Source organism: Podarcis cretensis (genome assembly GCF_951804945.1).
Source record: "Podarcis cretensis genome assembly, chromosome: 6".
In the NCBI taxonomy this organism is placed as follows: Eukaryota; Metazoa; Chordata; class Lepidosauria; order Squamata; family Lacertidae; genus Podarcis; species Podarcis cretensis.
In genome coordinates, this window is record NC_137175.1 from 69,853,592 (window position 1) to 69,874,146 (window position 20,555).

The following is a 20,555-nucleotide window of genomic DNA, read 5'->3' on the forward strand; positions in this document are numbered from 1 at the left end:
TGATTTTGCCTCCATTCTGTGCACGTTGCTTGTCCGCCTATGTAATTTCCGTATGCACACACATATATTCCTAATAACAACTCCTATTCCTTTTGGACAAAAGAAAGCTAGATTTGTGAACCTGCAGTACAGATACATTGAACACCTTTTATTACCTACAGTAGCATCTCCTTTATCTGAGCCTCAATGAGCCAGATTGCCCTGCTATTGAAATTTACTTTGTCTTTCTGGTAGCCTGGCATTATCATAATCCTGTGCAAACAGCATTCTTGATTATCTGAATTTCTGATTAACTCAGGGCCTTGAGCATGTTCCCAGTCCATTTTGGCAAATATAATATAAACATACAAATGCTACACATAATTGAACTCTGCAGGCTTGAAGTAGTCTAATATGAGAGCCAAGCATAGGAACATTCTAGAATGTAGTGGTGCAGATCCTCTTGAAGGAAGTGTTTGATACTTGCCTGGGTTTAAACAGTAAATACTTAAAAGTCAGACTTGAACTAATAGGGTAAGCCCTGAAGGTAGGTTAATAATTAACAACTTTTGTGAGGTCCTTGTAAGTGCTCTTGAGATAAGAGTACCATGTGTTTCACCCTAGAGTTGCAATGTGCACCTACTAGACTGTTGCTCCTGAGATAAGGAAGGATATAATTTGGTAAGTACCAAGAAGCTGGGGATTTTCCCAGTAGCTCTGCACACAGAAAGTGCAATTGAATCTATGCCCTTCCGTAATCACAGTGGCAGACTAATTTAGATGGGCAGCAAAATATTTAAACAATTGCATTCTTTGTTACAGCTATATATAGAGAGGTGGGGGGAAGGAGGGAGAGGGAGAGAGCCTAGACAGGGTAGGAAAGGTACTTTCTCTACCTTGAATTTTTAAGCTGCCTTATGACATGTTCTCCTTTAATTATGTGAACCTACTGAAGATCTTTAACGGAAGGCGGAGTTTCTACTGTACTCTTTCAACCAGGAACTGAGGTTTTGCTTTGTAAAATTAGTGCAGGATCATTGTACAAGTATCATGTCCCATTACAGAAATTGCTTCAGGTAATTTATAGCCCCAAAAGGGGAAAGAGGGGATTGTTGATTGTTACTTTCCTTCTTGCATACACTGAGGATATTTATTATTGGTCTAGTGGTACTTTTCTGCTTTCTGAAGCACAGATATTTTCTTTTCTCTCTTAGTCAGTGGATCTTACTATGAAAAAGTTGAAATACTAGGGTGGCCAGGTGTCTTGCTTTACATGAGACAGTCCTCTGTTTGAGAGCATCCTCACTATTTGAAGATCTGTGCAGTCCAAATCTGGTTTACAGACAAAGAACCCTAAGAAGAGACAGCAAGGGCCATGAAGTTACCATACTGAGCAGATAAACATGTCACTTGGGTCCCTGCCTTCCCCACTAATGTGAGATGTATTGTGTGTCTACCCTATTGAAATAATAGTAATAAGGGCAACTCTATAAATGAGCATATGGCATTTTTACGTAAGTCTGTGTCTCCTTTGTCCTTTTTTGGGATGTGTGTGTGATGCAGCTACCCTATAGATGTTTCTTTGGAAAGCAAGGTTTCACGTTTTCTTTTCAAAATATTCCAACCTCTTTTTACTTAAGGAAGAAGAAGCAGAACTGCTTTGGGAAAACCTCCTCACTCACAATAATAAGTTCTTTGAAGTGGTCAAATAGACATCAGTGTTTCGGATGGTACTTTCGGTTGGCTTTTCAAGAGGAACAAGGAGCTGCTATGAAAAGGGGGTTCCTGAAAATGTCCCAGTACATACCTGAAAAATGGGATTTCGGTCCCTTGGTCACCTATAAGATGCCTCTCTATATTCTTGGCTGTGCGTGCCTGTGTCTGAGTGGGCATGTGTTTAAGCTAAGATGGTAATTACAGCTTTGGTCTCTTTGAAAGGCAATTGATACAATGCAAGGGTACATTTACACAGCTGCTTCTCCCCTTGGGGAATTTTTCTGTTGCCTGATAGTGGAAGTTTATGTAAAACCTATTTTTGTTAATGGTTCTAAGATGTGATTTGCCCACCACTCATCAGGCAAGGATCAAAAATCAGGTGTGCTGTGTTTATGGTGGCTGGACAAACAAACACATATTGAACTTATTCACAATAGTGGGTTCCATGTAGCTCTCTGGTTTCTGTTGCAACCTCACTGCCCCAGCAACATTGCTGGTGTGCTTGCTAACCATGACTTCAGAAAAACCAATGTCATGGACAACTTTACATATAAGGGCTGGCATTTAAAGGACAAGAAGTGCAGGAGCCAAGACCACTCAAGGTATAACTAAAGCAGAGCTTGATCCACTAACCACTTCTGCCAATCCATGAGACGGAATCCTTTCTATCTGCATAGAAACATATCAAGCACTTAGTGCATTTCTTGAAGATGCTACCCCAAGGGGTCACCAACCTTTCTGGGCCCATGGGCAAATTTGCAAAACTGAGAAATGCCATGGGCACCACACAAAGAGAAAAAGCTACCTATTGGTGACATTAGAGCACATGTTTCCACAGGGGTGGGGAAGGCGACTCTGTACTTGCATGTGCACCTGCAGGCACAACAGTAACACTGCGTATAGATTTTCTCTGTAATCCCTAGAGCAGCCTAGTGACATAGGTCAGTGTTATTATTTGTAGCCTATCTGGTAGGATTAACTAGGTGTAATGAATTAGACTTTCTCCCCCACTGATATGATAAATAATCTGTAACTCAAGTTTGCATCCCCGGAGTGCCATTAGGGCAAATTACAAATCATGGATGCAGTGCCTTTGCCAGAGCGTGTTCTGTTCAATGGTGCACCTGGGAAATGTGGAAACTGGGCTTTGGCAAGAGGGAGGAGGAGAATACAGCAAATTATTACACATAAGCGCGCTGTAATCATACTGATCGAAGAGGAGTTGGCAAAGTAGGGAAGCCCTACACCCAGAGCTTATGTTCTAGAAAAAAAAGGTGCCAGTACTCACCATGAAGTTGTGTGTCGAGGTCCCCAAGCCACCCCCCAAATAACTCACATCACACACATTATTTTTGTTTAAGGTTTTTGGTATAATTTTGGCCACAACTTTATTGAAATACATAAGCGTGAGTGGTTGTTTAATCATTGGTTAAGACTGTCTGTCCCCCCACCTGGGGACAGAACTGACTTCTGGGCACCACCGAAAGCCAGTAAGGGAAAACAATATTGGGGAGAAATGGAACTGAGTCACAGGCCCTCACCTCTCCCCGCATGCTCCCCAACGGCAGACGACCCAATGACAGGCATAGCAAGGTCAATGCAAAACACCCCTTAATTTAGGGCGGATGGGCAGGTGATCCACTGCACGCAGCAAAGAGAAAGCTCCAGGCTGCATGCAGGGTATTTAAAACCTTTTACCCCTCCCACCCAAATTGCAACATAACCTTTACCCCAGCAACCCAGCCAGCCAATCGTTGCCCTAGGCCCTCTTTAGGAACACTGCCTGGCAACAGAGTGGTGGCTTGGCAGACCCCACTGCAACACATGCTCTTCATGAGGGAGAATACGCTTTGTTACAGTACATGCCATACTTTTAACCAGTGCTTTGTCTTTAGGCAAAATGGTGCATACTCTTGAGTACCCTAAGAAAGAAAAGCACTAGGGGATAAGGGCCAAAAGACCTTCTCCAAGGAAATATCCTGCTCAGCACCTCCTTCGATGATGCTCTCTACCATGAAAGTGTACAATGAAGGAGCACATAGAGAGCAGATGGCAGATTATAATATGCCAAAATGTGATGGGTGTGTGGAGGGAACTTGTGGTGGCTCTCTGGTCCTTCCTCTCCAAGAGCCATAGGTTCCCCATTCCTGCTGCCAAGTGCCATTCACATCTTGCAAATAAATACTGAGAGGCAGGAGTGCAGTTTCCCAGTGGCAAAACTGGAATCAGCACTCAAGGGGCTGGGCTTAGGGTCAGCTTCAGTGTTTTATCTGACAGATTTGAAAAAAGCTCTGATGAAATGAGAAAAAGCTCTCAACTTCTGTTCATGGTCATAAGGTATCAATGAGACAGAAACAAGGACGCTCAGTAACAAAACAATGCAATTTCTGTTTTAAAAATACATCAAACCTACTCACCTATAAACTGAAAACAAAGGAAACCTGGAAGCCATAAAATGGAACCGTTCTTAGTTTAGAAATTGTTCAGTATATAGGATTATATTTAAATAGATGGACATTTCTTAAAGAAAAAAAGCCACTCTAGCACTTAGTTTTGTTTTTATTGTATTTTTTTTAAGAAATCAAATTTCATATGGTTCCATTATAGGATGTTTCAGAAAATCATAACGTGTTTTTGCCTGTAAAAGCAATGTCCTTTCTTGTTAATGCCAAGAAAACTTTTCCCCAAACACTCGTTCCCTGTTCAAGACACTGTAGCTGCTAATGAGGAAAACACTACAAGTACCTCATTGAAATGTTTCCCTTTGTTTTTCTACTGGGAGTTTCCTCTGTAATAGCAAAAAGAATCCCTGAGTATCAATGAGTCTGAAAGTGCTCATATTCTGCCAAGAATAAAGTTGTAAAGCTTTGTGTGCCAGCACTTTAAATTAATCTAAAATAATGCAAAGGGGAATTTGTCATCTTGGAAGGCTTTTTACAGTCTCGTCACTATTGTCTCAATTAATAAGTGTGTTCCATATCATTGACACGACTTCTGTCCTCTGCAGCCAATTATGACACCAATGGATGGCATCTCTGAGGAAGCACAATAAAGCAAATGGGGGGGGGGGAGAGCGAGAGAGACAGAAATTTATGATTGTGCTTAATTCTTTGCAGCATGGTGATGACTTCCAAAGATCCAGAAGCTGCATGGCAGCTTCCTTCGAAGAGCATCACTTTCAGCTAAGCGCCAGCCTGTCCCAACACGTCCATTAATTCAGTGTGCAGATTAAAACCACAGTGTTTCATCTGGTTATGCAGACTAAGGCCTCTTCATTTTAGTGGGAATGAGGTATGGCATCAGGGATCAGAATCACTGGGCGCATGCCAATCCCTTTGTCAGGATCCAGAGTCAAGCATAGGTCAGCAACAAAAAAACATGGTGTCCGTGAAATTAGCTCTTCAAAGAAACCAAAACAGTGCAGGTCTAGTGATGCCAGCAACTCTTCCCAGCAGATCTTGCCCCAATACAGCAGTTGCAAGGACTGAAGGTCCCCACCTTCCTCCCACTCCCTAAGGCTCCTGATCTCCAGCGCCTTTCCCAAGCTGCTTCTGGAGGTTGCCTAGAGGGTTCCCCAGCTAGTGCCTTCCACAACTCCTCTGCATCTACAAAAGTGACCCAGAGCTTCCTCAAATACAATTTGGAAACTGCAGCTGGTGCAGAAGTCACTGGACAGATTGTTGACCAGGGCAAGACGGTATGGACATATAACACCAACTCTGGCATGACTGCACTGGCTACCAATTTGTGTCTGGGCTCAATTCAACTTGATGTTTTCATCCCCCAAAAAGTTTTTGATTTGAGTTTCCACTGAAATGAGGCTGTATTTTAATGTTTTAATGTTGTATTTTAATCTTGTTTTTAAGTTGTATTTCAATCAATTGTTTTTATACCGAGGGTTAGCCACCCTGAGCCCGGTCTTGGCTGGGGAGGGCAGGGTATAAATAATTAAAAAATATATATATTATTATTATTATTACTAATTCAAAGTGCTGGTTCTGACCTAATAAGCCTTATGCAGCTCAGAACCCTAGTGCTTCAAGGACAGCCTCTCCCCACATGAACCAACTCAAACCCTGCAATCATCACTCCCTCCATGGGAGTTTTGGAGTGTGGCAACATGAGATCAGGCCTTTTCAGTGGTGGCCCCTTGTTTGTGGAATGTTCTCCCCAGGGCACCCTACTTAATTTTTGGCGTCAGGTTAAGACTTCTTTTTACCTTGCTTTTTGGACCTTAATTTGAAAGGTGGCATTTTGACCTCTGTTGTTGCAGTGGGATCTTTTAAGTCCTGCCTTTTATCTGTATAGTGGTATTTTTATATTTCTATTGGATGGTCTTAACTGATTTTAAAGTAAGTCTTCTGGGGTCACTTTGTGAGAAAAGCAACAGAAGAAGGAGGAGGAGGAGGAGGAGGAGGAGGAGGAGTTCAGTTTTTAGTTGGATACAGAAATAGTATGGTAATCCTACCTAGTTATTTTGGCACCAACATAAATCTTCCACATCTTCCCTATTTTGGACTGTTTAGAATCAAATTCTATCATCTCCTTCCCCCCTTAAATACTTTTTAAAGAAACACAAACAAAATATTCATGCCTGCCTAGAGTCCCTCCCCCTAAATTTGATTTCCAGTAGACACCAACCTTGGTTAAAAATTATTGACTAACCTTTCCTCATGAGACGTGGCTTAATAGTATTAAACAAAACTGAGAAGGGAGGGAAAAATAAAGAAAAAAAAAAATCATGGTTCCTGTGAAATATGCATTTTAAAAGATCGTGTTCCTGTACAGCCAAGTTACTTTTTTTGTTGCAAATACATGAAATTACCAGATTGCCCTGGATTTCATTTAATAAAAAAAAGCCAGTGAGACACTGCATCATTAAGCATTGAATGAATATAATGTAACTATTGAAACTGCTTAAAATATTTCCTAACCATAAATTATTATCCAAAAATATTTTTCAAGCAGATAAAAAGAGTTGTCAATTCTGCATAGTGAATGCCTCATAAGGGGCTCATTTATGGTTGAAAACTGAATAAAAGCAGTAAATTAAGAACAGACCTAACCATAGAGAAGCTGTAATCCACTGCAGATTTCCTTGCTGAATGAAGTATTGTTGTGCGGATTTATCCTCCTTGCTTGTACAGTTAACCAGTCACATCTGTGGCCGGAGTGTTCTCTGTGCACACAGACAAGTTCGACTCAGTAACCATGCGGCTCGCTCCCCCTCCCCACCGCAGCCACAATGAAATAAGCACATGTCGGATAACTGTGTATTGATAAAGTGCTAAATTAAGTGTCCGTCTGTTTCTCTGGACCGGGCTGCCTTGAAGGGCAAGTGCAAAACTGAAGCTCTATGGATGGGGAACATAAGGAAACAACAGCAGATTTGACGCTAGCCCAGAGTAGGTCTTGTTTACCAGTTCGCTGCCATGCTCCAGCCTTCCTGTTTGCTCTGCCTCCGCCTGTTACGCAGGATGGATGTTGGATGAGTTGAAAGCGTTCAGGAGAGGGAAAGTACGCACTTAGCATAAATATTCATTTACTGCCGTGCAAATACTTAGCTTTATAGGAATGTAAACTGTGGCAAGTTTGTTTGATTCACCACCTCTCCTCGTCTCTTCTGCATTGTTTGCCGCTAGTACACATAATAAGCACTCGAGGACTGGAGGAGGACATGACAGGGAGTCAATTTTGCCTTATTGCTCTCCATTTAAATGACACGATTATGTGCCCAATCAGATTTCTGTCTCAAAGAAGCTGTAGGAAGTGCAGCAGAGATGCACATTTTCCTCTCCGTCACCCCACCCCCTCCGTCCTGTGATTCAACTTTCTTGGACTGAGGTACATTGACTGCAGGTTTACATCTAGAACATTGAATACTTACTGCATGCTATCTTACTTAGCATTAGACATGGGTGGGGGCTATATGTTCATTTTCAGACTGAGGACTTTAAAAACTTCTAGCACATTGCTATTTCATACCTTCCAATATTTCTCCGATGAAAATAAGGATGTCTTATTCTGTTGTTGTTGTTGTTGTTGTTGTTGCTGCTGCTGCTGCTGCTGCTGCTGCTTCTGCTGCTATAATTCTAATTCTAATTCTAATTCTAATTCTAATTCTAATTCTTCTTTGTACCCTGCCCATCTGACTGGGTTACCACGCTGGGCAGCTTCCAACATATATAAAAACATAATAAAACGTTAAATATTACAAAACCACCCTGCACATGACTGCCTTCAGATGTCTTCTAAAGGTTGCATAGTTACTCATAATCTTGGCTCGGGGCATCGCATAACTCCATACATGCAAACATTTCTCTGATGAAAATAGGGACATCCAAAGGAAAAATGGGACATTCTGGAATCAAATCAGAAACCGGGACAGCTTCTGTAAATCCAGGACTATCCCTGGAAGATAGAGACACTTGGAAGGTCTGTTATTTTATTTTTCTTATTCAATAGGAATGTGTGGGAACACAGACACATATAAGAACACAGGAAGCTGCCATAAACTGAGTCAGACCAGTGGTCCATCATCTACACAGTGTGTCAGGATGCTGTCAGCAGCTCCCGGCTGATTGCCCAGCAAATTATAAAGACAAGGAAAAGTTTCTTGCAGTCCATTTTTATTTCAGTCTTTACAGAGAGAGGCTATCTTGGATAATGGTGTTGTCCCGAGTGAATCTCCACCCCTCGTCTCTCCCACTTCCTCATTCATCTCCTCTACGGGTGCTGCTACATGCCCTCTGTCTTTGAGCAATTTGCTCTCCTACTTTTAAGGCTCACCGGGTTCTGGGAGATGGAGGGTCTGGAATGCTTTTCAATGACAAGGTGTCAGCCGGGTGTTGCTCTGGCTCTCCCATTATTTCCCAACTTTCCCCCTCATCTGCCTCTGAGTTGTGACCTCCCTCAAACCCCTGTTGTAAATCTATACTGTCTCCCTCTTCCTCCTCCCTGGAAGGGTCAGGCCGGGGAGGCAGTCTCCACCATTCCTCCTCTACACAGTCCCTGACACAATGACTCTTCAGGGTTTCCCAGCTGTACCTGGATTGCACCTTAACCCTTCTGCATGCCAATCAAATGCTCTGCCACTGAATTATGATCCTTCCCCAAATATAAGATTTATAATTAGATGTTTTCCCCACCATCACACGCCCCTCAGTACCAACAGCACTTTTCTCAGATGCTCTGCTATTGCCTGAACCTAACCAGCTATTCCGATGCTCAGAACAGTGTCCCAATCTCTCTTTTTTTATAATAATATTTATTGAGTTTTATAGAAAAAAGGTTCACAAAAGACAAAACAAAAATGAAAATACATATACACACATAAAAAAGAAAAAGCGAGACCAAAACTTAAAAGAACAATTTAAACAAAGAAAAATCCCTTTTTCAAATATCATAACATTCATTAACTTATTTTCCTGACTTCCTCACATCTCCCTTTTTTGTATCCCATTTAAAAATTTAAACAGCAAATTCATATCTTCTTAATTTTACCCTTAATTAATTATCCTCACGAATTTAAACTTCTAACCATATTGCTAGAACCCCTTCGTTTCATTCCAACATCATACGCATTCAAAAATTTTATAATGTTTCTGTAAATACATCTTAAATTTCTTCCAGTCTTCCTCCACCAACTCTTCTCCCTGATCCCGGATTCTGCCAGTAATTTCCGCCATTTCCATGTATTCCATCAGTTGCATCTGCCAATCTTCCAGCGTGGGTATATCTTGTGTCTTCCAATGTTTGGCGATAAGAATTCTTGCTGCTGCCGTTGCGTACATTAAAAAGGTTCTATCGTTCTTTAACACCAATTGGCCGACTATGCCCAGGAGAAAAGCCTCCGATTTCTTAGGGAAAGTGTACTTAAGTACCTTTTTTAGTTCATTATATATCATCTCCCAGAAAGCCTTAATCCTTGGGCACGTCCACCAAAGATGAAAGAATGTACCTTCAGTTTCTTTACATTTCCAACATTTGTTATCGGGCAGATGATAAATTTTTGCAAGCTTGACTGGGGTCATGTACCACCTATACATCATTTTCATAAAATTCTCTCTTAAGGCATTACATGCCGTAAATTTAATCCCGGTGGTCCATAACTTCTCCCAGTCTGCAAACATAATATTATATCCTATATCTTGTGCCCATTTTATCATAGCTGATTTTACCGTCTCTTCCTCCGTGTTCCACTTCAACAGCAAGTTATACATTTTTGACAATACCTTAACATTGGGTTCTAACAACTCTGTCTCTAACTTTGATTTTTCCACCTGGAAGCCCACTTTCTTATCCTGGTTATATGCTTCTCTTATTTGAAAGTAATGTAACCAGTCTCGCACCTTATCTTTTAGTTTCTCATAACTCTGTAGTTTCAATTTACCACCTTCCTCTTCCAAAATTTCCCAATACTTTGGCCATTTTGTCTCCATATTAATTCTTTTCAACGCTTTGGCCTCCATGGGTGAGAGCCACCTTGGGGTTTTCCTTTCCAAAAGATCTTTATATCTCGACCATACATTAAACAGTGCTTTTCTGACAATATGGTTTTTAAAAGACTTATGTACCTTAACCTTGCCATACCACAAATATGCATGCCATCCAAATGCATTATCATAACCTTCAAGATCTAAAACGTCAGTGTTTTCAAGAAGTAGCCATTCCTTCAACCAGCAAAAAGCTGCTGATTCATAATATAGTTTCAAGTCTGGCAGGGCAAATCCCCCTCTATCTTTAGAATCTGTAAGTATCTTAAACTTTATTCTGGGCTTTTTGCCCTGCCAGACAAATCTTGATATATCTCTTTGCCACCTCTTAAAACAGTCCATTTTGTCAATAATTTGTAACGATTGAAACAAAAACAGCAATCTCAGCAATACATTCATCTTAATAACAGAAATTCGGCCTAGCAAGGAAAGCTTCAAATTTGTCCATATTTCCAAATCCTTTTTCACCTCTGATCAGCATTTTTCATAATTATCCTTAAATAGATTCACATTCTTAGAGGTCATGTTTACCCCTAGGTATTTAACTTTACTTACCAGTGTTAAATCTGTCTCCTTCTGAAACCTTTCTCTTTCAAACGGAGTCAGATTTTTTTCCAAAACCTTAGTTTTTGTCTTATTTAACTTGAATCCCGCCACATGACCAAAATCCTGAATTATTTCTAAGGCCCTCTTAGTACTAGCTATTGGCTCTTGTAATGTCAAAACAAGGTCATCTGCATATGCTTTAAGTTTATAATGTTTAACTCCGACCTGAATGCCCTGTATCAAACGGTCCCAATCTCTTGCCTGCCCCTCGCTTTCATCTTTGGTCCTACACCACACAACTTCAGAGATTTGCTTCCATTCAGAGAGAAACATACATACAAACACAAGCTAAAAGTACTTATGGCAGTTAGCCCTGAATAAGCAGCAATTATCCTTGGTTCATCTGCTATTGGAAGCCACTGGGGGGACTAAGGAACAATGCTTGCATAGCTTCAGAGGGACTGTGGCTGAATTTCAAACTCCCTGCTAGACTGCTCCTATTGCTTGCCACTCTTTTGTGGGAGGAGAGGGGAGAGAAGGGGCAGTGTGCACGTGCGCGCACACACACACACACACACAAGTCCCAAGATAATTAAAAATAAGAGGCAGGGCTTTAAAAAGGTGCTAAGAAGCCTCGGCCGGGGAGGGAGGGATACAAATAAAAACTAATAAATCCATTATTATTATTTATCAAGGGAGATGTTAACTTTATAGGATAATTTTATTTTGGATAACTACTTTTGAAGAAGTTTGTTTTCAGCCAAACCTGGATCCCCCCTCCATATCTTAACAGTACTTCATTCGATCAAAATTGATTTGTTGACATTGTTTTAGGTCCCCCCCCCCTTGCACTTTAGAGACCCTAATAGCATTTCAACACAGAGAAGCTGGTGAAATCTCCTCTTCCCAATCAACAGTAACTGATGAAGTGACATGTCTCCCATGTTTTCCTTTCCCTTCGGCTGCTCTCAGTGGCTCAGTGAGTCGTACTATGGTGGATTGTGAGGACAGAGCAATATAAAACTGATGCCATTCTACTGTGGCCTTACCGTTCGGGGGCTCCCATAAGCTGACCCCTGACTTTTCATAGACCATCTTTTCACAAATCCCTAACAACAAACATGTAACAAATAATTGTCAGATATTTGCTGCAATCTCTGAAAGTTGGAAACCACAATAGACAATGCCTGATATAGGTTTGTTTGTATACTATTTGTAACTGTGTGTGTGTGTGTGTGTGTGTGTGTACGTGTACACAAATGATGGATGTATAAATTGTATCTGTGTACATTCACACACACCCCAATGTTTATATAAACATATTTATATAAACAATGGTGTCGGTGAACAGAGATGGATACAAACAGTTTCTGCACCAGTCACACACACACACACACACACACACACACACATTTTGTATATGAACACAGTGTGTAGTGTGAATGGAAATTTTTATTCTATCATTTTATACAATTTTGGTTAGAAGCACAGAGTGCTGATTTGTTTGGTTAAAGGTTTACCCTATCTCATTGGCAAGACCTGGAGCAAGTTTAAATCAGGCTTAAGGTATAAACAGATCCAGTAACATTCAGACAAATAAATTACTTTGCCACCTCCAAACCGGACAGCACAGGAAAGCACAGATTCCTTTATGCTCATCCAACAGTTGTAATGCAAAAGGGAAAATCTCCATCATGATTAATTTAACCTCAGGTCAATTTGCCCTATTTTTTATAGAAAAACTCTCATCCATGGTCACGTTTCCTTGGTACTTCTGCATCTTTTTGGCTTTGTTGTGTATTGACCTATTTGTTCTTGGAAGTATCCTTTATACCAAAATGATTCCCTTAACTTTGTCCTGTAAGGTCCCATAAGGGGTAATTTGTTTAGAATGTATCCTGAAATTTCCTGATCACATCTATATCCAAAACATGATGGTGATGATCAGAACTTTATTGAAATCATATCAGGAACTGGGGAGAAATATCGTGTTAGTTTAGCTGCTTTTCATTAACATTAACAGACCTCAAATTAGGACTTCACTAATTACCAGTTAAAGGCATTTTATTGTTTCTAATAATACTGTATTATTCGAACGTTCTCGTTGTTGTTGTTGTTTAAGTTTTCTTCCAGCAGACCAATTTTAATGGATTATGTGAAGGTACAACAGAGTGATTATATTAATGAGTTGGAGCAGCCTTGCTTTGTTTTACTTTTTTATAACTAAATAAGATTCTAAGATTCTTCTTCAGTCCCCCCAGTGGTTAAGAATTACATTTCTTTTAAAGGAACTTAATTAAAGCTAGCAAGTGATTTTGTGTCCTGCAGTACAATACATTTTGCCAGAAAGGTTAGGGGTTCATTTGTTGCAGCGCATTGAATATGTAAAGATGATAGGTGAAATGCTCTTCCTTGAAAGTGTTGGAAAATAATCACTTAAAAGGTCAGTTTCCTTTGCAAAAATAGAGAGAGAGAGAGAAGAAGAAGAGTGTGTACGCATTTAGTAAGCAACTTGTTTAAGAGAAAAATGCTGCAATTTGAAAGGTTAAAAAAAGAGTCTAAAAAGCTGGCAGTGTCCCCGAAAACTAAGTCATTGACTGTGTTTTAGAACAGTTAGCTGCAATTTTTCATTAGAATGTGAGGCATCTATTAGCATCCTTGCTGTATATATCGCAAGCGTAGTTCCATCCACAAATAAGAGGATTTGAGCTGACAACAGTGGAGCTGAGATTTAATCTTTTCTCTTCACTTTATTCTGATATAACTGGTTTATAGATCTGGTGGTTAAAAGGTTCACACTGTTAACTGCATTTCTGAACACTACCATCAGGTTATTCTTGCTTGCTGAGGAATGAGTGAAAGTTCTTCACGTGGAATTAGGCTGCAAATCTGTGTGCGCTAACTTAGCAATAATTCCCACTGGACACCATGGGATTAATTTTCCAAGTAAGCATGCAGAGTTTAGAGACTGTTCATCTCTATTTGATATGTTTCATCATTTTAGCTGAACCCCAGCAATATGATATAAGAAACACTATGGACAGCACATTTTTCTCTCCCCATTGTTCACATTACCTTGCAGTGTGTGTACAAACTATTGCTCAGTAGAAAATTTCAGTCATCTGTATAGATGAAAATGGGAAGGGAACTATTGATAATGCTGTGCTCTTTGCATTTATTTATTTTTAAATGAAAGTTGAAGTTTTATGGTTTTATGCTTTATTCCACATTTTCCATTATTATTCTCATGAGTTGTATGGGAAACTTGTATGGGAAACTTGGTTGAAGGGCAGTTTCAAAATGCAACAAATAAATAACTACATTTTGATTGTGCTTTTAAGGAGAAAAGAAAGTTTCTTTGGCTCTAAACTGGATTATAGATCCGACACGTAGACAAAAGCAAAACAACACTATATGAGAGAATTGCAAAGTCCACTGACTCACAAAGGATATTTATTTGGAGAGAGAAAGAAAGAGATGGCTTATTTAATAAAATTCTTGAATTGTTAAAATATCCCTGCCTCCACTGGATCAATATATAACCAATAGCATTTTGTGAACTGAGAAGTCCGTTCCCCCTTTTCCAAGTACTGTTTCAAATTGGAATTCATTTTCTTTGAGTCACACTGCCTGCTCCTTGCTTATGTAACTATAAAATCTTTAGACAACATGGCGGAAAGAAATCTTTCAAAACTATTCATAGCTTAATAAGATGTTACGGTTGCCCCCCTTTCCCCAAGTCTTATAGATTGCAAGTCAAGAAGGATATATTTTTTGGTTAGTTATGGGCTGCTCTGATTGAAACATTATTCTTCAAATAGTAACAGTCATGGAAATAGGAAAGTCAATGTCTGATATGCTTTAGAATGAGCTAGGTGTGTTTCTTCCTCTTCTTTTATTTGTTTTCCAACACAAGGTGAAATTATAATTCCTTTATGCAAGTTCGAATAATTTCTCCACCAGCCGCGAAGGTGACAAGGAGCACTTTCAAAGGAACACCTGACATTTGTCTCAGCCGAATAATTATCCCCAATAAAGTCTTCCTCTTTAATTTGCCTTGCTTTCCATTTGAAAAGAGGGCAAAATCTATTTCCCAGACAATTTTGCATAGCAAAGATATTAATACTGTGGGGTTTAATTGTATCCTGTGTTTAAATACACTGTGGGTGAAACCCTAGACCTCTGCTTAATTGCTGTGAGAAAATAGCCTGATTTCTCTGAGATTAGGCACACGCCTATGTATACTTTGACCCAAGAGTGCCTCCTTCAGAATTAATCTTCTAAGGTAGTGGGATTTACTATTGTACGTGCTGTGGACCCATTCATGACAAACGGTGCCTAATCAACTAACTTCACCCTCTAGACCTTTCTTTGGCTGTCGGAGTTTCCCTTCAACTATTCATTTCGCACATCCCTTGTCCGGTTGCTTATTAGCAAATCAGCCTCAGAGGAGGCAATAGGAGTAAACTTAATGATTCCTTTTTAATTAAAGAGGTTTACACTTTAAGTAACATCCTGCTGAACTGGAAATGAACAGAATGTCCATTTGAGCCGTCTAGTGCACACTAAGAAATAGATCCATTCAGCCCATCCAGGGATATTCATCCATTATTTAAAATTGCCCACCGTAGGCATATTTCAGTTGATTCATCTAATCCATGAGGTAAACTCCCATCTGCTCGATCAGGAGTGTTTCCATAAGATATAACAAAATGTTCCGCCGTTCAAATATTTATATTCATCAACGCTCGCTCTGTTTATATTTTTGGCAATAGGAGTTCTTTTAAAAATGGGCTCCTCCACTTAACTAAACAAAATGTGTCAAAATGGGCTCTCGTATAAATACGAGCAAAGTAAATTTGGCAATTGGACGGAGTACAGAATCAACACGCTGCCCCCCCCCAAGTGAGTGGTCCTTACTCACATCTGTAGTCTCCTTGGGCTCTTTCCCTTGGGAAGGTTTGCAGAATACAATGAAAATTCCTTTAGCTAGTCCCATTGCCATAAATGGGAATATTAATATGGACAGACTTGAAAGATGAACAGGGCAGTTTGAAAAATCTGAAGGAAGGAAGGAAGGGGGGGGGCTTAATTCATTCTAGCATAGCAAAGCCCCAGTGTTCCTGGCTAGCAACGTCGCTGGTGACATCATGTACTTTCTTACTCCCATTTGACCTTTGACCGCATAGCTAAATTTCATCAATAACCATAGAAGTATATAGGGTCAACATCTAACGGTCTGTTGTATGTTTATATCTTTGCTCAAGGAAGCCACAGGACATAGATTCCTTTGGCATTCCCATGTCTGATGGGATGTTCTGGGAAGTGGGGGGAGAATTACGGGTGAACTGGTTGTTCTCATTACAACTGGGATTTTTAAAACATTTTTTTAAAAAAACCATGCAACTCCAAGCAATGTCTTGATTCCAGTCTTCCATATTGTTTGGTAGAGTAGCATTTTCTCCATGCTAATTGCTACATACTTGGTTTCCCCCAGCTTTCTCTCCCCGCCCCCACCCCTTGTTTGGCTGTTGTTTTCTCAATTTGTGATCAGAAACAGACTCAAAGGAAAACATTTTTGTGGTAACCCCCTCTAGCTATTGTTACAGCAATAAGCCTTGCTTGGCTGATGGTGTGCTGCCTGCTCCAGCCTCCCTCTGGAGGGAAAGGCAGTCTTCATTAAACAAGCCTTTTAACAGCAAGCCAAGCTTGATTAAAATCATATACAGATGAAATCATTTCTTTACCTTTGTAGTTCTGTGCATTCCCAATAATTCTGTAGGCTTAATAATACTTAGGAGACCTCTGGGGTCCTACTTAAGAATCTATTGTTATTTGCAATCATTGCTCAGAGAAGTCAAGACAAACAGTAATTTATTTCTGTTCTAATGATTTCAAAGGAATTTATGCAGTGCATGTTTAGATATTAGGAGGGCTGGAGAAGAGTCAGCAGAGCAAAATGTAGGAGTTTTGGTGTACCTCCTTAGATGGGATCTCACTGCAAGTTATATTTTGGGGAAGTTTTTTAAAAAATAAAACAAGGAATGTTAAGACATTTTTCACTCATAGCTGCGTCACTCAGATTGTCAGGATGCAAGTGTCTGGCAAAGATCACACATGGCTTTGTATTAACACTGGGCTACTGCTTTGTCAGATTCATTCAGATTGGGACCCATCACACTTACTCTCCCCCCCCCCCCCATCTTAGCTCTTCAAAAGTAGGTGGGTGTTTAAAAAATGAGACAAAACCGTGCTTAAGAAACCACTAAGTGATGAATCTGTCTGTCTGAAAATGTGTATCATGTTATATTGTTGGTTACTTAGGGTTTTATTTCTATGCTGCCTTTCAGCCAGAAAAGCCTCTGAGGCAGATCACCAAGGTTAACACAGGGAGAAAACTCAAGCCAAAGAAACATATAATTTACAGTGTTGTGACAGTGCAAGCTTTTTGTGCTTGAAACAGATATTGTAACTTCATTGCCCGTAATTAAAACACACACACACACCAAAACCTTCCTTTTCTTTAGATACAATGTTTACCTTGAGATTGTTACTCAGGGAAGATGTATGACTTCTCTCCCCTTCCCTGCCACCACAGATACAGTGGTACCTCTGGGTGTGAACGGGATCCGTTCTGGAGCCCCGTTCGCAACCTGAAAGGAATGCAACCCGTGTCTATGGACGTGTGGGTCGCGATTCGCCACTTCTGCGCATGCACGTGACGTTATTTTGTGCGCCTGCGCATGCACGAGCGGCGAAACCTGGAAGTAACCCTTTCTGGTACTTCCAGGTCTCCGTGGGATGCAACCTGAAAAGATGTAACCTGAACCAAAATGTAACAAGAGCTATGACTGTACTTAGAAAGAACATATCAGGCATAGGGCAGCAGAGGCTAGTTCTGCCCACCACTATGTACTATGCCCGGGAATCACACTACCCACCAGCCACGGCAGTCAGGGATCGAGGAAGGAGGGTGTGGTAGGTGCAGACCACCCCAGGTGTCACCACTGAGGGGGTTGACAAAATGCTGGGTGGCATTCACCACTGGGCCTGCAGCGTGCTCGAGCCATGCATCTAGGGCGCACGCAGGCTCTGTGTTGCCCAAACGGTCCACCTGTTGCCTTCCCCCAGCTGTAGGGCGGCTGAGTGGGAGGAGGCAAACAGACTCCGGAGGCCCCGCAGTGCGCCCTGCCCCTATGGGCGGCTCACCCTGTCCCTGGTGTGTGAGCAGCTTCCTCCACCACTGACAGCAGTAGAAATGCTTCGCTGTTATCTGCACAATAAAGATGTCAGATCTAATGTGCAACAGCTGAGGAAAGGGCAATAATCCCATCCTCGGGATTATTTGGAAAGGAATTCAAAATAAAGGTGCTGATATCAATACGCTGTTAAACGCAACTCTGTGGTGAGACTGCCCTTGGAATGCGATGTGCAGTACAGTGGTACCTCGGGTTACAGGCGCTTCAGGTTACAGACTCCACTAACCCAGAAATAGTACCTCGGGTTAAGGACTTTGCTTCAGGATGAGAACAGAAATCGCATGACAGCGGTGCAGTGGCAGCAGGAGGCCCCATTAGCTAAAGTGGTGCTTCAGGTTAAGCACAGTTTCAGGTTAAGAACAGACCTCCAGAATGAATTAAGGTCTTAACCTGAGGTACCACTGTACTGGTCATCTCACTTCAAAAAGGATACTGTATTGTTGGGGAAAGGTTCCCAAAAGGGCAACCAAAATGATCAAGGGGATGGCGCAACTCCAAGGTTGCAGCATTTGGAGCTTTTCACTTTGGAGAAGAAGCGAGTAAGAAGCGACATGAAAGGCATGGTGAAAGTGGAGAAGGAAAGTGTTTCTCCCTCTCTTGTAATCCTAGAACTCATGGACATCCAATGAAGATTCAGGGCAGATAATAGAAAGGCCTTCTTCACTCCCACAGGAAGTGGTGGTGGCCACCAACCTGGATGGCTTTAAAATAGAACTAGACAAATTCATGGACAGCTCCAAGCCACGATGGCTGTGCTTTGCTTCCACAGTAAGAGGTAGTAAAAGGTAAAGGTAAAGGTACCCCTGCCCGTACGGGCCAGTCTTGACAGACTCTGGGGTTGTGCGCCCATCTCACTTAAGAGGCCAGGGGCCAGCGCTGTCCGGAGACACTTCCGGGTCACGTGGCCAGCGTGACGTCGCTGCTCTGGCGAGCCAGAGCCGCACACGGAAACGCCGTTTACCTTCCCGCTGGTAAGCGGTCCCTATTTATCTACTTGCACCCAGGGGTGTTTTCGAACTGCTAGGTTGGCAGGCGCTGGGACCGAGCAGCGGGAGCGCACCCCGCCGCAGGGATTCGAACCGCCGACCTTTCGATCGGCAAGTCCTAGGCGCTGAGGCTTTAACCCACAGCGCCACCTGCGTCCCAAGAGGTAGTAATGGTTCTGAATACCAGTTGCTGGAAACCTCAGGAGCAGAGAGAGCTCTTGTGCTCAAATCCTGTTTGTGGGTTTCCCACAGACAGCTGGTTGGCCAATTTAAGAACAGGATGCTAGACTAAGATGGGCCATTGGCATAAGCCAGCAGGCTGCTCTAATGTTCTTGTGCTCATACATCACTTTGCACAAAAAAGCACATTCCTATACCAGCCAAAGGTGTAAAAGACTGAGAAGCATTTCTTTGGCAGGTCGCATCTGCAGGTGATGTGGCAAGTGTCATAGCCCTTCACATGTTCTATCAACACATGGGACTTGGGTGTGAACCTGCTTCTGTTTGCTCATGTCAGGTGAACCTCCCCTACCACTTCGCAATGTAAATTCTACAAAGAAAGTTCAGTGGAACTAAAATATGTTCTGGCTCGGCAGGTCTCTCTGGATTTTAACCAGGCCCTAATTCTAGAATCACCTCTTGGTCTGACAATGTTTGATGAATTCTAGATTTCATTTAGCTCTCAGGTCAGCCTTGGGCCATGGAGATATGGATGGATCCTGCTATTGAGTTCCAGGCCCAGGTGGCTTACAGTTATGAGCCAGGCTCCCAAATTGGCTTGCTAGAATATGTAGTGTCAGACTAGACGGGGTAGCTTATAAATGGATCTAATAAAACTGATGCCAAATGTTGCAGACCATTGGCCTAATGAAATTTGTAGTCAGCATCTTTGTGCAGCTCAACTTCATGACCAGTTCCAGCAGCAAATAAATATTTGATACAGTTGTTGTGACTGCTAGCACAAAGCAGTAGTACAGCTGTGGCATGGGCTGGTATAATAATGCCATTAAAAGTCCCAAATGATGCAGCCTCTCCTCATAGGCCAGTTGCTCCATCGCCCTTCATTGCCCTTTTCTCAGCCTGTCCCAACTTCACAATATCCTTTTTGAGGTGAGGCACCCAGAACTGTACACAGTATCCCTAATGTATGCACACCATAGATTTGTGTAATGGCAATATGACACCAGCAAGTGGTCTTATAGACCTCTGATTTTGAAACCTGATGGCTAAGAACTGGGGTTTTTTTCTTAAGGAGTAATATGGCCTGCCGAGAAGCATTCCGCTGGATATTGTCACACTTAAATCAACAGCTGCTTTATATCCTCCAATTTTCAGTTTTAGTAAAATTAAAAATTAAATGTGACCACTATGTTAGATGGAGAGATAAGTGATGGATTGAATAGCAAATTGATAGACAGATCAAATTACCTACCTTATAACCCTTGAAATGCTACCTGAAACTCTTCCCAGGGTACCTTCTTAAGAAATAAACATGTTGAAATGACTTGTCATTGCCTGCCTGTTAGGTCTGCAAGCACCAGTCAAGTAGGAATGAAGATAACATAACAAATTAA

General features: G+C 41.5%; 1 long non-coding RNA gene across 1 annotated transcript in view; it reads left to right on the top strand.

The window, feature by feature from the left end:
* Nucleotides 1-601: 601 nt before the first annotated feature.
* LOC307218997 overlaps nucleotides 602-20,555 on the top strand; it is a 104,193-nt gene continuing 84,239 nt past the window's right edge. Inside the window, exon 1 of the long non-coding RNA XR_013840238.1 lies at nucleotides 602-660. This is a non-coding gene — a long non-coding RNA (uncharacterized lncRNA). The remainder of the gene's footprint in view (nucleotides 661-20,555) is intronic.